The 13,216-nt window shown below is 40.8% G+C and overlaps 1 pseudogene; it reads right to left on the bottom strand.

Annotated features, from left to right (window-relative positions):
* Window positions 1–13,216, bottom strand: part of LOC139377875 (general transcription factor II-I repeat domain-containing protein 2A-like) — a 28,708-nt pseudogene that overhangs the window by 4,365 nt on the left and 11,127 nt on the right.

Raw genomic sequence — 13,216 nt, 5'->3', positions numbered from 1 at the left:
GAAGGCCATAAAGATCATCAAGGACATCAACCACCCGAGCCACTGCCTGTTCACCCCGCTATCATCCAGAAGGCGAGGTCAGTACAGGTGCATCAAAGCTGGGACCGAGAGACTGAAAAACAGCTTCTATCTCAAGGCCATCAGACTGTTAAACAGCCACCACTAACACTGAGTGGCTGCTGCCAACACACTGACACTGACTCAACTCCAGCCACTTTAATAATGGGAATTGATGGGAAATGATGTAAATATATCACTAGCCACTTTAAACAATGCTACCTTATATAATGTTACTTACCCTACATTATTCATCTCATATGCATACATATATACTGTACTCTATATCATCGACTGTATCCTTATGTAATACATGTATCACTAGCCACTTTAAACTATGCCACTTTGTTTACATACTCATCTCATTTGTACATACTGTACTCGATACCATCTACTGTATCTTGCCTATGCTGCTCTGTACCATCACTCATTCATATATCCTTATGTACATATTCTTTATCCCCTTACACTGTGTACAAGACAGTAGTTTTGGAATTGTTAGTTAGATTACTTGTTATTACTGCATTGTCGGAACTAGAAGCACAAGCATTTCGCTACACTCGCATTAACATCTGCTAACCATGTGTATGTGACAAATAAAATTTGATTTGAATTGATTTTAGTGTTGTCTTGGTATGCAACTCCAGTGTAGATTTGGTCTTGTGTTTTATGTTATTGTCCTGCTGAAAGGTGAATTAATCTCCCAGTGTCTGGTGGAAAGCAGACTGAACCAAGTTTTCCTTTAGGATTTTGTCAGTGCCTGTAGCTGTATTCTGTTCACTTTTATCCTAAAAAAAACTCACTAGCCATTGCTGATGAGGAAGTGTTTCAAGGAGCTTTTTCATATAGCAAACATATACTTTTTTCCCCTTCATGAGGCCAAACAGGACTATTGTAAAACATTTCAGGTTTTGTATAGCATATAGCAAATATATACTTTTTCATGCCAATAACATGATGCAGCCACCACCATGCTTCAAAATATGAACAGTGGTACTCAGTGATGTGTTGTATTGGATTTGCCCCAAACATAACGCTTTGTATTAAGGAAAAAAAGGTTTACTTTGCCACATGTTTTGCAGTATTACTTAAGTGCCTTGTTGCAAACAGGATGCATGTTTTGGAATATTTTTATTCTGTACAGGCTTCCTTCTTTTCACACTGTCATTTAGGCTTGTTTTGTATAGTAACTACAATGTTGTTGATCCATCCTCAGTTTTCTTATATTACAACCATTAACCAATCAACTCTAACTGTTTTAAAAATCACCATTGGCCTTATGGTGAAATCCCTGAGCAGTTTCCTTCCTCTCCGGCAACTGAGTTAGAAAGGACAACTGTATATTAGTAGTGACTGGGTGTATTGATACACCACCCGAAGCCTAATTAATAACTTCACCATGCTCAAAGGGATATTCAGCATCTGCTTTTTTTTATTTTACACATCTACCAACTGGTGCCCTTCTTGACAAGGCATTGATAAAACCTCCCTGGTCTTTGTGGTTGAATCTGTGCTTGAAATTCCCTACTCGATTATGGGACCTTACAGATAATTGTTTGTGTGGGGTACAGAGATAGGGTAGTTGTTCAAAAATCATGTGAACTACTATTACTGAACACAGAATGAGTCCGTGCAACGTATTATGCTTTTTGTTAAGCACACATTTAGGCTAGTCATAACAAAAGGGTTGAATACTTATTGACTCAAGACATTCCAGCTTTATATTTATTTTTAATTTCTAAAATGTTCTACAAAAAAAGTCAACTTTGACAATATGGGGTATTGTGTGTAGATCAGTGACACAAAATCTAAATGTAATAGATTTTTAATTCAGGCTGTAACACAACAATATTAGGAAAAAGTAAAGGGGTGTGAATAAGGCATTGGTCTAATGTGATAGTCTGCTTGTAACTCCACTCTATTTTATTCAGAATTTAGAGAAATGAATTAATTTCTGCCTATAACTCCACTATTCTATTCAGAGTTTAGAGAAATTCATCAAATGGTAAATTACCTATCATGTTTCTGGTTAATGCAATGCATATCTGTTGAATTTAGAAAAATCCACCCGCACTCGGCCCTACCCCACCTACTCAGCCAGTCAGGAGCCGCTACTGTGTTGCAGACGATGTATACTGCATACTTTTTACTAAATGGTACTTGCTAAATAGTATGCAGCGATGAGTACATAGTATGCTGTTTAAGTATGTAGTACGCTAGTATGGGCATTCAAACATGTCCAGTCTCTAGTGAGGGAAATAACGCTATGCATTCTCACATAATTTCCCTCTGGCATTACAAATGAGCCAAAAGACACATGGACAAGGTAGTATGTGTAGTCAAAGCATTGTGTTCATTTCCCTTATCAAGATTTCATCATGCGTCCCATGAATGGTCCTCCCAGCCAAATTGTTTGTATTGCCTCATTATACTGTGAAGGCAGTGCTTTCACAAACACCATGCAGTGAATCATTAGATACTATTCATGCTGTATTAGTAGTACAATCAGGGCTTGTTGGTAAATCTCTTTCTCAGAGAGTCTCATGGAGCTGTATCTCAGCTGTTTCTGTGATTTCATTTGTGTGGGAAGAAATTGTAAAAATCACTAGCTGTCAGGAGAAGACATGGAGTGATTTGTGGACAGACCCAAAATGCTGAAATGGTACAATATTACATTTTTTGGTGAAAGCAAATATTGTATACGGCATGATTATCATACATTTATATCATAACAGAGGGGGGTCTTAACAAGACATGATTATGTGCTCTTCTTTGTGGATGTGTAAAGGCACCAAGTTACACCAAAATGTACATTTGAAGTGGAAATGGTGTCCTCATTTAATAATTTAACCTGAAAAAATAGAGCAACAGATTGACTCAATAACCACAACCCAAAATGCATTATTCATATTGGTGAGTTAAATTGGAGCTCATTAAAGGCAATTCTTTGTCAAGTTTATTAAGGGAACTTCGGACCCCTTTTCTGTGTTGCCCTCTCCTTCTGTGATACAACTCTGACAAGGAATGCTGGGGACCACTGTGCGACTGGCATCATTTTCTTTAAGTTCTGAAGCCATTAGCTAAGCAGTCACACAATCATGCAGAAATCCTCTGATCACTGTTTTGCCTCAGCCATTTCCTTTGCCTAGACAAAACCAATGTGTTTACTACAGTGCCTTCAGAAAATATTCACACCCCTTGACTTTTTACACATTTTGTGTAACTGGCGTACACACATTACCTCAATGTCAAAGTGAAAGATTCAATAAGAGTCAATAAGTATTTAACCACTTTGTTATGGCAAGTCTAAGTTCAGGAGTAAAAATGTGCTTAACAAGTCACATAATAAATTGCACGGACTCACTCTGTATGCAATAATTGTTTAACATGATTTTTGAATGACTACCTCACCTCTGTATCCCACACATACAGATAATTGTAAGGTCCCTCGGTCAAGCAGTGAATTTCAAACACAGATTCAACAACAAAGACCAGGGAGGTTTTCCAATGCCTCGCAAAGAAGGTCACCTATTGGTAGATAAAAAGTAGACATTGAATATCCCTTTGAACATGGTGAAGTTATTAATTACACTTTGGATGGTGTATCAATACACCCAGTCACTACTAATATACAGTTGTCCTTTCTAACTCAGTTGCCGGAGAGGAAGGAAACCGCTCAGGGGTTGCATTATGATCCCGATTTTAAACAGTTACAGAGTTTAATGGCTATGAAAGGAGAAAACTGAGGCTTGATCAACAACATTGTAGTTACTTCACAATACTAACCTAAATGACAGAGTGAAAAGAAGGAAGCCTGTACAGAATAAAAATATTCCAAAATGCATCCTGTTTGTAAGACTGCAAACAATGTGGCAAAGAAATTACATTTATGTCCTGAATACAAAGCGTTATGTTTGGGACAAATCCAACACATCACTGAGTACCACTCTTCATATTTTCTAGCATGGTGGTGGCAGCATCATTTTATGGGTATGCTTGTCATCGGCAAGGCTAGAGAGTTTTTAAGGATAAAAAGAAACGGAATGAAGCTATAAGCACAGGCAAAATCCTAGAGGAAAACCTGGTGCAGTCTGTTTTTCTTCAGACACTGGGAGACAAATTCACCCTTTAGCAGGACAATAACCTAAAACTCAATGCCAAATACACACTGGAGTTGCTTACCAAGACGACATTGAATGTTCCTGGGTGGCCTAGTTTTGGCATAAATCGTCTTGAAAATCTATGGCAAGACTTGAAAATGGCTGTTTAGGGGGCCTCCCGGGTGGCGCAGAGACTCTGAGTTCGCGCCCAGGCTCTGTCGTAACCGGCCGCGACCAGGAGGTCCGTGGGGCGACGCACAATTGGCCTGGCAACGTCCGGGTTAGGGAGGGTTTGGCCGGTAGGGATATCCTTGTCTCATTGCGCATCAGCGACTCCTGTGGCGGGCCGGGCGTGTGCGCTAACCAAGGTTGCCAGGTGCACGGTGTTTCCTCCGACACATTGGTGCGGCTGGCTTCTGGGTTGGATGCACACTGTGTCAAGAAGCAGTGCGGCTTGGTTGGGTTGTGTATCAGAGGACGCATGACTTTCAACCTTCGTCTCTCCCGAGCCCGTACGGGAGTTGTAGCGATGAGACAAGATAGTAGCTACTGAAAAACAATTGGATACCACAAGAAAAAGGGGATTTTTTTTAAGGACAACAAAAAAAAGAAAATGGCTGTTTAGCAATGATCAACAACCAACTTGACAGAGCTTACCTAGAAATACTCACAGCTGTAATCGCTGCCAAAGGAGATTCTAACATGTATTGACTCAAGGGTGTGAATACATATGTAAATGAGATATTTCTGTATTTCATTTCAATAGATTTGCAAACATTTCTAAAATTGTTTTCACTTTAACATTATGGGCTATTGTGTGTAGATTGGTGAGAAAAAAATGTATTGAATCCATTTTGAATTCAGGCTGTAACACAACAAAATGTGGAATAAGTCAAGTGGTATGAATACTTTCTGAAGGCATTCGAATGGCAAAATAACGATAGAGAGGGCCAAAACGACATTAATAAAGCAATTCTTACTTTACAAAAGAGTTCAATCAAAGTAGGCAATAATGTAGCTTGGGTTTTTTGTAAAAACGACAGCCAAGTTTTGTTCAGCTGACACAGAACAAACTCTGTTGTTGAAGGAGTTACTGAGAAAGGGCTTGAAACGTCCGGTTTGGAAAGGACAGAGGAACGCTGAGTTCTTCTATGCATCTATTCAGCTCGCAGGGAAGGATTTTCCCAAGCCCAGTGTTCTCACACTTGTACTTGCATCTCAAATAAACCTCCTATGGATTCCCAACTTCACAGACAGAAGGATGTGGGGGGCTATGGGTGGGTGGAGTGGGGAAGTGGATTGTGAATAAAAAAAGTTTTTTATAGAGATGCTGATTTCTTATTCACTCAGCCTCTGCAAGAGCAGAAGCACAGAGGAATGCAGAAAGAAAGCCCTCTCTCATTGAGAGGCCATAATGCATCCATCGTATATGAGTTGAAAAAGGATTCCCTGGTGGGAAAAGGCTGACCCCCGAACCCATTGAGGAGAAAAGCTGCTGCTGTGGGCCTCTCTCTGCAGAGGTGCATTCTGGTACGAGGTAGCTGTGGTTTTCACCTGGGGGGGACAGGGAGGGGGGGACCATCTCCGGGTGTTTACGAAAAGCCCTCCTCTGCTTTTGCAGCAGAGCGAATGAATAACAATATAAATCCCGCTTGAGTCTGCGGAAATGCGCTGTTGCCAGATTGTAATCACATCTTTTCAAAAGCAGTAGTGAAAAGACTAAAAGACATCTCATTCCCACTTACTTTGCTGATTTCCTCTTGCTTTATTTTTGGTTCATGGTAGATCACGATGTAGGCATTATGAGGCATAAAATTATAATATTTGTATATTTCTTCATTCCATTCTTTTACTGTGTATTGTTGTGAATTATTTAGATACCCACACTGTTGGAGCTAGGAACACAAGCATTTCAGTACACCCGCAATAATATCTGATAAATATGTGTATGTGACCAATAACATTTGATTTCATTTGATGATTGCCATGACAAAGAGCTGTCAGACCTGATAAGAATTGTTAATGCAGAAACCAAGTCTAGGGTTTGGCAGAGATAAACATCCCAGTGATAAACATCCGGACAAAATTACCCTTTGGGACAATGTGATATTCTGTCAATTGACTTTGATAAACAATGACTGTTCATGGAGATTTAAAAAAAACAATGACTTCGTACTCCCTTACAGCTGATAATGTACATTCTATGTGTGAACAATTTATCATATGTGTATCTACTGTATAACTATGTCATGTTTACTTACAGCATACTGTAAACACACCCCAGATGACCATGATGGTGTTAAATGGTCTTGATTGGGACCATTTCAGATCAGAGGCACAATAGGGGCCAGCGGGCCAGGGGCAGAAAGTCCACATCCTGACAGTGCTCTTTGGATGTGCATTTCGCTCATATCCCCTGATTTGAATTCAATTAAAGTCAGGATTATGCATGGACACTGGCAGATTTGGGGGAATTAGAGGTAATTCACTTTTCCAGTTTACGTGACTGTTAAGCAGATGTTGGAAGAAAAGTATTCCACAGTGGAGAACGGCCAAGAATAACAATTGGATTTCCACATTATCAGAGGACGAACACATGTGGCATTTGGGCAGAGAGTGTATGTGTTTGTGTGTGTGTTTGCATGGTTTAAACTCTATGGAAAATCGCTATGGAAAATCGGGGTTATCCTCTAATCCTTAAAAACAACTTGGTTTATTCCTCTCTGAAATGCTGTGTGGTCATCAATGACATAAAGTGATAAAGTACCCTAATATCAATGCATTATGTTCAATATTATGCATGAACAATGATTTATAATGAAGTACACTACTTCTCGATTATGGGATGCAATATGTCATCAATTTCTCTTAGAAACAACAGAAAACCATTAATTATACCCCTGGGCACTATTGTCCTTCACATGCCTGTTTGATATTCACAAAGACTTCAAAATCTAACTGAAAGCATTTTGCCAGACGTATAACACAAGTTTACTGCATATTATTACTCATTATAGGTTGTAAATGTATTAATATGCACATTTAATGTGGAAAATTGAGGATTTTGCTGGACCTGTTAATGTCAAATCAAATCAAATGTGATATTATAGTTCTGTTCAATATACCGGTATATATATGTTATGGAATTTTAGCATGTTAATTTGATGCACCATTTTGTTAGCAGATTTATAGCTCGCTTACTTATCCATTGTTATTCAGACGGAGCTGAAGATCAAATCAAAGTTTATTGGTCATGTACACAGTTTAGCAGGTGTTGTAGCGGTGAAGCGAAATGCTAATGTTGCTAGCTCCTAACAATGCAGTCAACCCAGATAGAACTGCAGCACAGATGCACTCCACTCATAACCTCCATCTCTGTATATGAAGGGTTGTTGTGATGAAGGTCTGGTGATGACAGCCCAGTGACAGCTCAGAGTTGATTAGGTTTCCAGGGTGACATTAGCATTAGCATGGGCTGTGCACAGCGGCCCATTAAAGATGCTCTTTATTCAAAGCCTTCCAGGCGCTCCGGAATAGCTCTGTTCTGTGCTGTTGACAGGGCCCACTGCCCAGAGAGCTTCTGTAGACTGCTAAAGGTCAGCGCCTTTCTTCCGCCCCCTCTATTCAGACCATTGTGTGTCTATTTACCAAGTCCATATGCTACCGTTCCACTGAGGAGACCAAGACCCCCAACTTCCATCACACGAACAAACTCCATTTTTAAGACCGTTATCCATTTATTATCCTATTATGGTGATGAGAGTCAAAAATATGCCACTCTACAATCAAACACACATGAGAAAGTATGAATACTGGGGGAAGCAGATTTGGATGAATAGAAGCACCATACGTTGTTAACCCTAGAACCACTAAAGCAGTCATTTTGACTGCTCAGACATATTTTTAGTATTACTCTGCCTTTTTAAGTCATTCCCCCTTCTGTCTATATAACACACTACCGCTGTTAGAATCTTAATATCACAAACAGAACTGGAGTTATAACCAGATTTATGACGACGTCATTTAAAAAAAAAAAGGACCTTCTCCTTCTCCCAACATTGGAATGTGCCGTGCCCAGTTGATAATCAACCTGATTGTTGCCTCGAAATTGAACCTAAACTATACCAAAACTAATTTCACATACAGTGCCTTGCGAAAGTATTCGGCCCCTTTGAACTTTGCGACCTTTTGCCACATTTTAGGCTTCAAACATAAAGATATAAAACTGTATTTTTTTGTGAAGAATCAACAACAAGTGGGACACAATCATGAAGTGGAACGACATTTATTGGATATTTCAAACTTTTTTAACAAATCAAAAACTGAAAAATTGGGCGTGCAAAATTATTCAGCCCCTTTACTTTCAGTGCAGCAAACTCTCTCCAGAAGTTCAGTGAGGATCTCTGAATGATCCAATGTTGACCTAAATGACTAATGATGATAAATACAATCCACCTGTGTGTAATCAAGTCTCCGTATAAATGCACCTGCACTGTGATAGTCTCAGAGGTCCGTTAAAAGCGCAGAGAGCATCATGAAGAACAAGGAACACACCAGGCAGGTCCGAGATACTGTTGTGAAGAAGTTTAAAGCCTGATTTGGATACAAAAATATTAAAAAGATCAAGCAAAAAAACAACATCAGCAATGCACTCACCAGCTTTCGTTGTTTATGGGGCATGGACATCCAAAGCATTCAGGGACTGTACTGTGGCTAAGGCTCACACGGAGCCAGGAGACACTGCCTGGCATCTGTCTGTTGATGAGCTGGAAGCGTTCATTTCAATCCTGTATCAATCCTGTATGAGCATTCGGTGGAAAGAGCTTCTGGTCAGACATGTATGAGATTATTTTCTTTGGAGAAACCATGTCACGGGATCGCTTCAGAGAGATTATACGTTACCTCCAATTTGATGACAAAGAAACTGCCTATGGTATCCAACATAAATATATATATTTTTTTTACTGATGTCATATCAACACTTATAATCATTATAATGGCATTATTGATTTTGTGCTGATTTTCACTATCAAGCAGACTTGGCACTTATCATGTTTAGGCTACTGATGTTTTCTTCATTTGATCGCGCGTGTGTGTGTCTTGGTGGTTGGGGTATTTTGGGATATTTTTTATTTATTTGGTCGTTATAAAAAGAAGCTCTAACCCTATTCCAACAATACGCTTTCTGTTTAATAGTTGTAACAAAGACACTCCACTCAACTAATAAAGGCTATTGTGTTATTTGAAATCAAATAAAAAATGTATTTTAAAGTTACCCTAGACCTTCATAAACACAACCAAATTATAATTTTTGAAATTGTATATGTGAAATTTATTAATTACACTGTTAGAATGTTGTCGAAGACCCAGCGGTTTTAGTGTTAAAATGCACACACGCATTGGAGAGGCCAAGGGTCAAAAAGAGACAGATAAAGGGGATGGGGATAAAAGGGACAATATATAAAATAAATCACCTAACCAATTAGGCTTGGGCAGTAGCAGCTTTCATATGGCATCCGTGCCTCAGAGACATCCACAGCAAAGCACCTGGATATAGAGAGCTCTGGATGGGGATGAGAATGGGGTGGGGAGGGAAGTGTTTCAGAGAAACAAACCCTTATTATCCTTGGATAACCTACTAATTAATTCAGAGACCACAGAAAGGAATTAAAGTAGTGAGGAGCTGAGCTGAGACTGAGATGCCTGAGAGTTCCTAATAACCGCAATGAATAAGGCAGCGCTAGGCAACTGGCTTCCCCAAACACAGAGAGGGAAACAAGCCCTAGGGGCTGGCCCAGGCAGAATGGCCCTCCTAATTGACCTCTCACTAGTGACTGTCCCTGCTAATACACAGTATTGTGCACAGAGGAATAGACCAGTGTGAGAAAGTTTATTATGCTGGACTGGGCTGAAAATAGAGGAACCTTATTCTGTAGTTACATTGGCAAGACAAAGTATGTGAACACTTTGGAAATATCTGGATTTCTACATAAATTGGTCATAAAATTTGATCTGATCTTCATCTAGGTCACAACAATAGACAAACACAGTCTTCTTAAACTAATAACACACAATTATACGTATTTGTGTATTTATCGAACACACCGTGTAAACATTCACAGTGTGAACACTTGGATTGAATAACTGGTTGAACCGCCTCTGACAGCAATTACCTCAACCAAATGTTTTCTGTAATTGCGGATCAGACCTGCATAACTGTCAGGAGGAATTTTGGACCATTCCTCTTTACAAAACTGTTTCAATTCAGCAATATTCTTGCGATGTCTGGTGTGAACTTCTCTCTTAAGGTTATGCCACAGGATCTCAATTGGGTTGAGGTCAGGACTCTGACTGGGCCACTCCAGAAGGCATATTTTCTTCTGTTGAAGCCATTGTTGTTGATTTACTTCTGTGTTTTGGGTCGTTGTCCTGTTGCATCACCCAACTTCTGTTGAGCTTCAATTGGCAGACAGATAGCCTAACATTCTCCTGCAAAATGTCTTGATGAACTTGGGAATTCATTTTTCCGTCGATGATACTGTAGTAAGCTGTCCAGGCCCTGAGGCAGCAAAGCAGCCCGAAACCATGATGCTCCCTCCACCATACTTTTACAGTTGGGATTTTTATTTTATTTATTTGATTTCACCTTTATTTAAAACCAGGTAGGCCAGTTGGGAACAAGTTCTCATTTACAACTGCGACCTGGCCAAGATAAAGCAAAGCAGCGCGACACAAACAACAACACAGAGTTACACATGGAATAAACAAACCTACAGTCAATAACACAATAGAAAAAAATATATATTCAGTGTGTGCAAATGAGGTAAGATTAGGGAGGTAAGGCAATAAATAGGCAGTAGTGTCGAAGAAATTATAATTTAAAAATTAAACACTGGAGTGATAGTGTGCAGAAGATGAATGTGCAAGTAGAGATACTGGGGTGCAAAGGAGCAAAACAATAGCAAAAAAAACAATATGGGGATGAGGTAGTTGGATGGGCAATTTACAGATGGGCTGTGTACAGGTGCAATGATCTGTGAGCTGCTCTGACAGCTGATGCTTAAAGTTAGTGAGGGAGATATGTGTCTCCAGCTTCAGTGATTTTTGCAATTCGTTCCAGTCATTGGCAGCTGAGAACTGGAAGGAAAGGCGGCCAAAGGAGGAATAGGCTTTGGGGGTGACCAGTGAAATATACCTGCTGGAGTGCGTGCTATGGGTGGGTGCTGCTATGGTGACCAGTGAGCTGAGATAAGGCGGGGCTTTACCTAGCAAAGACTTATAGATGACCTGGAGCCAGTGGGTTTGGCGACAAATATGAAGCGAGGGCTAGCCAACAAGAGCATACAGGTTGCAGTGGTGGGTAGTATATGGGGCATTGGTGACAAAACAGATGACACTGTGATAGACTGCATCCAATTTTCTGAGTAGAGTGTTGGAGTCTATTTTGTAAATGACATCGCCAAAGTTAAGGATTGGTAGGATAGTCAGTTTTACGAGGGCATGTTTGGCAGCATGAGTGAAGGATGCTTTGATGCGAAATAGGAAAGCGATTTTAGATTTAATTTTGGAATGGAGATGCCTAATGTGAGTCTGGAAAGAGAGTTTACAGTCTAGGTATTTGAAGTTGTCCACATATTCTAAGTCAGAACCGTCCAGAGTAGTGATGCTGGACGGGCGGGCAGGTGCCTGCAGCGATCGGTTAAGCATGCATTCAGTTTTACTTGCATTTAAGAGCAGTTGGAGGCCATGGAATAAGAGTTGTTTGGCATTGAAGCTCATCTGGAGGTTAGTTAACACAGTGTCCAAAGAAGGGCCAGAAGTATACAGAATGGTGTCGTCTGCGTAGAGGTGGATCACAGAATCATCAGCAGCAAGAGCGACATGAGAGAAAAGAGTCGACCTGAGAATTTAACCATTTGGCACCACCCATAGAGACTGCCAGAGGTCCGGACAACAGGCCCTCCGATTGGACACACTGAACTCTGTCTGAGAAGTAGTTGGTGAACCAGGCGAGGCAGTCATTTGAGAAACCAAGGCCGTTGAGTCTGCCGATAAGAATGTGGTGATTGGGGGCCTCCCGGGTGTCGCAGTAGTCTAAGGCACTGCATCACAGTGTGCAGGCTTTGTCGCAGCCGACCGTGACCAGGAGGTCCATGGGGTGACGCACAATTGGCCTAGCGTCGCCCGAGTTATGGAGGGTTTGGCCAGGTCGATGAATATGGCTGCACAGTATTGTCTTTTATCAATGGCAGTTATGATATCGTTTAGGACCTTGAGCGTGGCTGAGGTGCACCCATGACCAGCTTGGAAACCAGATTGCATAGTGGAGAAGATACGGTGGGATTCAAAATTGTCAGTGATCTGTTTGTTAACTTGGCTTACGTAGATCTTAGAAAGGCAGGGTAGGATAGATATAGGTCTGTAACAGTTTGAGTCTAGAGTGTCTCCCCCTTTGAAGAGGGGGATGACCGTGGCAGCTTCCAATCTTTGGGGATCTCAGACGATACGAAAGAGAGGTTGAACAGGCTAGTTATAGGGGTTGCAACACTTGCGGCGGATGATTTTAGAAAGAGAGGGTCCAGATTGTCTAGCCCAGCTGATTTGTAGGGGTCCAGATTTTGCAACTCTTTCAGAACATCAGCAACTGTATCTGGATATGGGTGAAGGAGAAATGGGGAGGTTTGGGTAGGTTGCTGTGGGGGGTACAGGGCTGTTGACCGAGGTAGGCGTAGCCAGGTGGAAAGCATGGCAAGCCGTAGAAAAATGCTTATTGAAATTCTCAATTATCGTGAATTTATCGGTGGGGACAGTGTTTCCTAGCCTCAGTGCAGAGGGCAGCTGGGAGGAGGTGCTCTTATTCTCCATGGACTTTACAGTGTCGGAGAACTTTTTGGAGTTTGTGCTACAGGATGCACATTTTTGTTTGAAAAATCTAGCCTTTGCTTTCCTAACTGCCTGTGTATATTGGTTCCTAACTTCCCTGAAAAGTTGCATTTCGCAGGGGCTAATTAATGGAAATGCAGTACACCACAGGATATTTTTGTGCTGGTCAAGGGCAG

This window comes from Oncorhynchus clarkii, chromosome 2 (assembly GCF_045791955.1).
Source record: "Oncorhynchus clarkii lewisi isolate Uvic-CL-2024 chromosome 2, UVic_Ocla_1.0, whole genome shotgun sequence".
Classification (NCBI taxonomy): domain Eukaryota; kingdom Metazoa; phylum Chordata; class Actinopteri; order Salmoniformes; family Salmonidae; genus Oncorhynchus; species Oncorhynchus clarkii.
The sequence above is the reverse complement of the archived record's forward strand: the minus strand, read 5'-3'. Positions and strand labels throughout refer to the sequence as shown.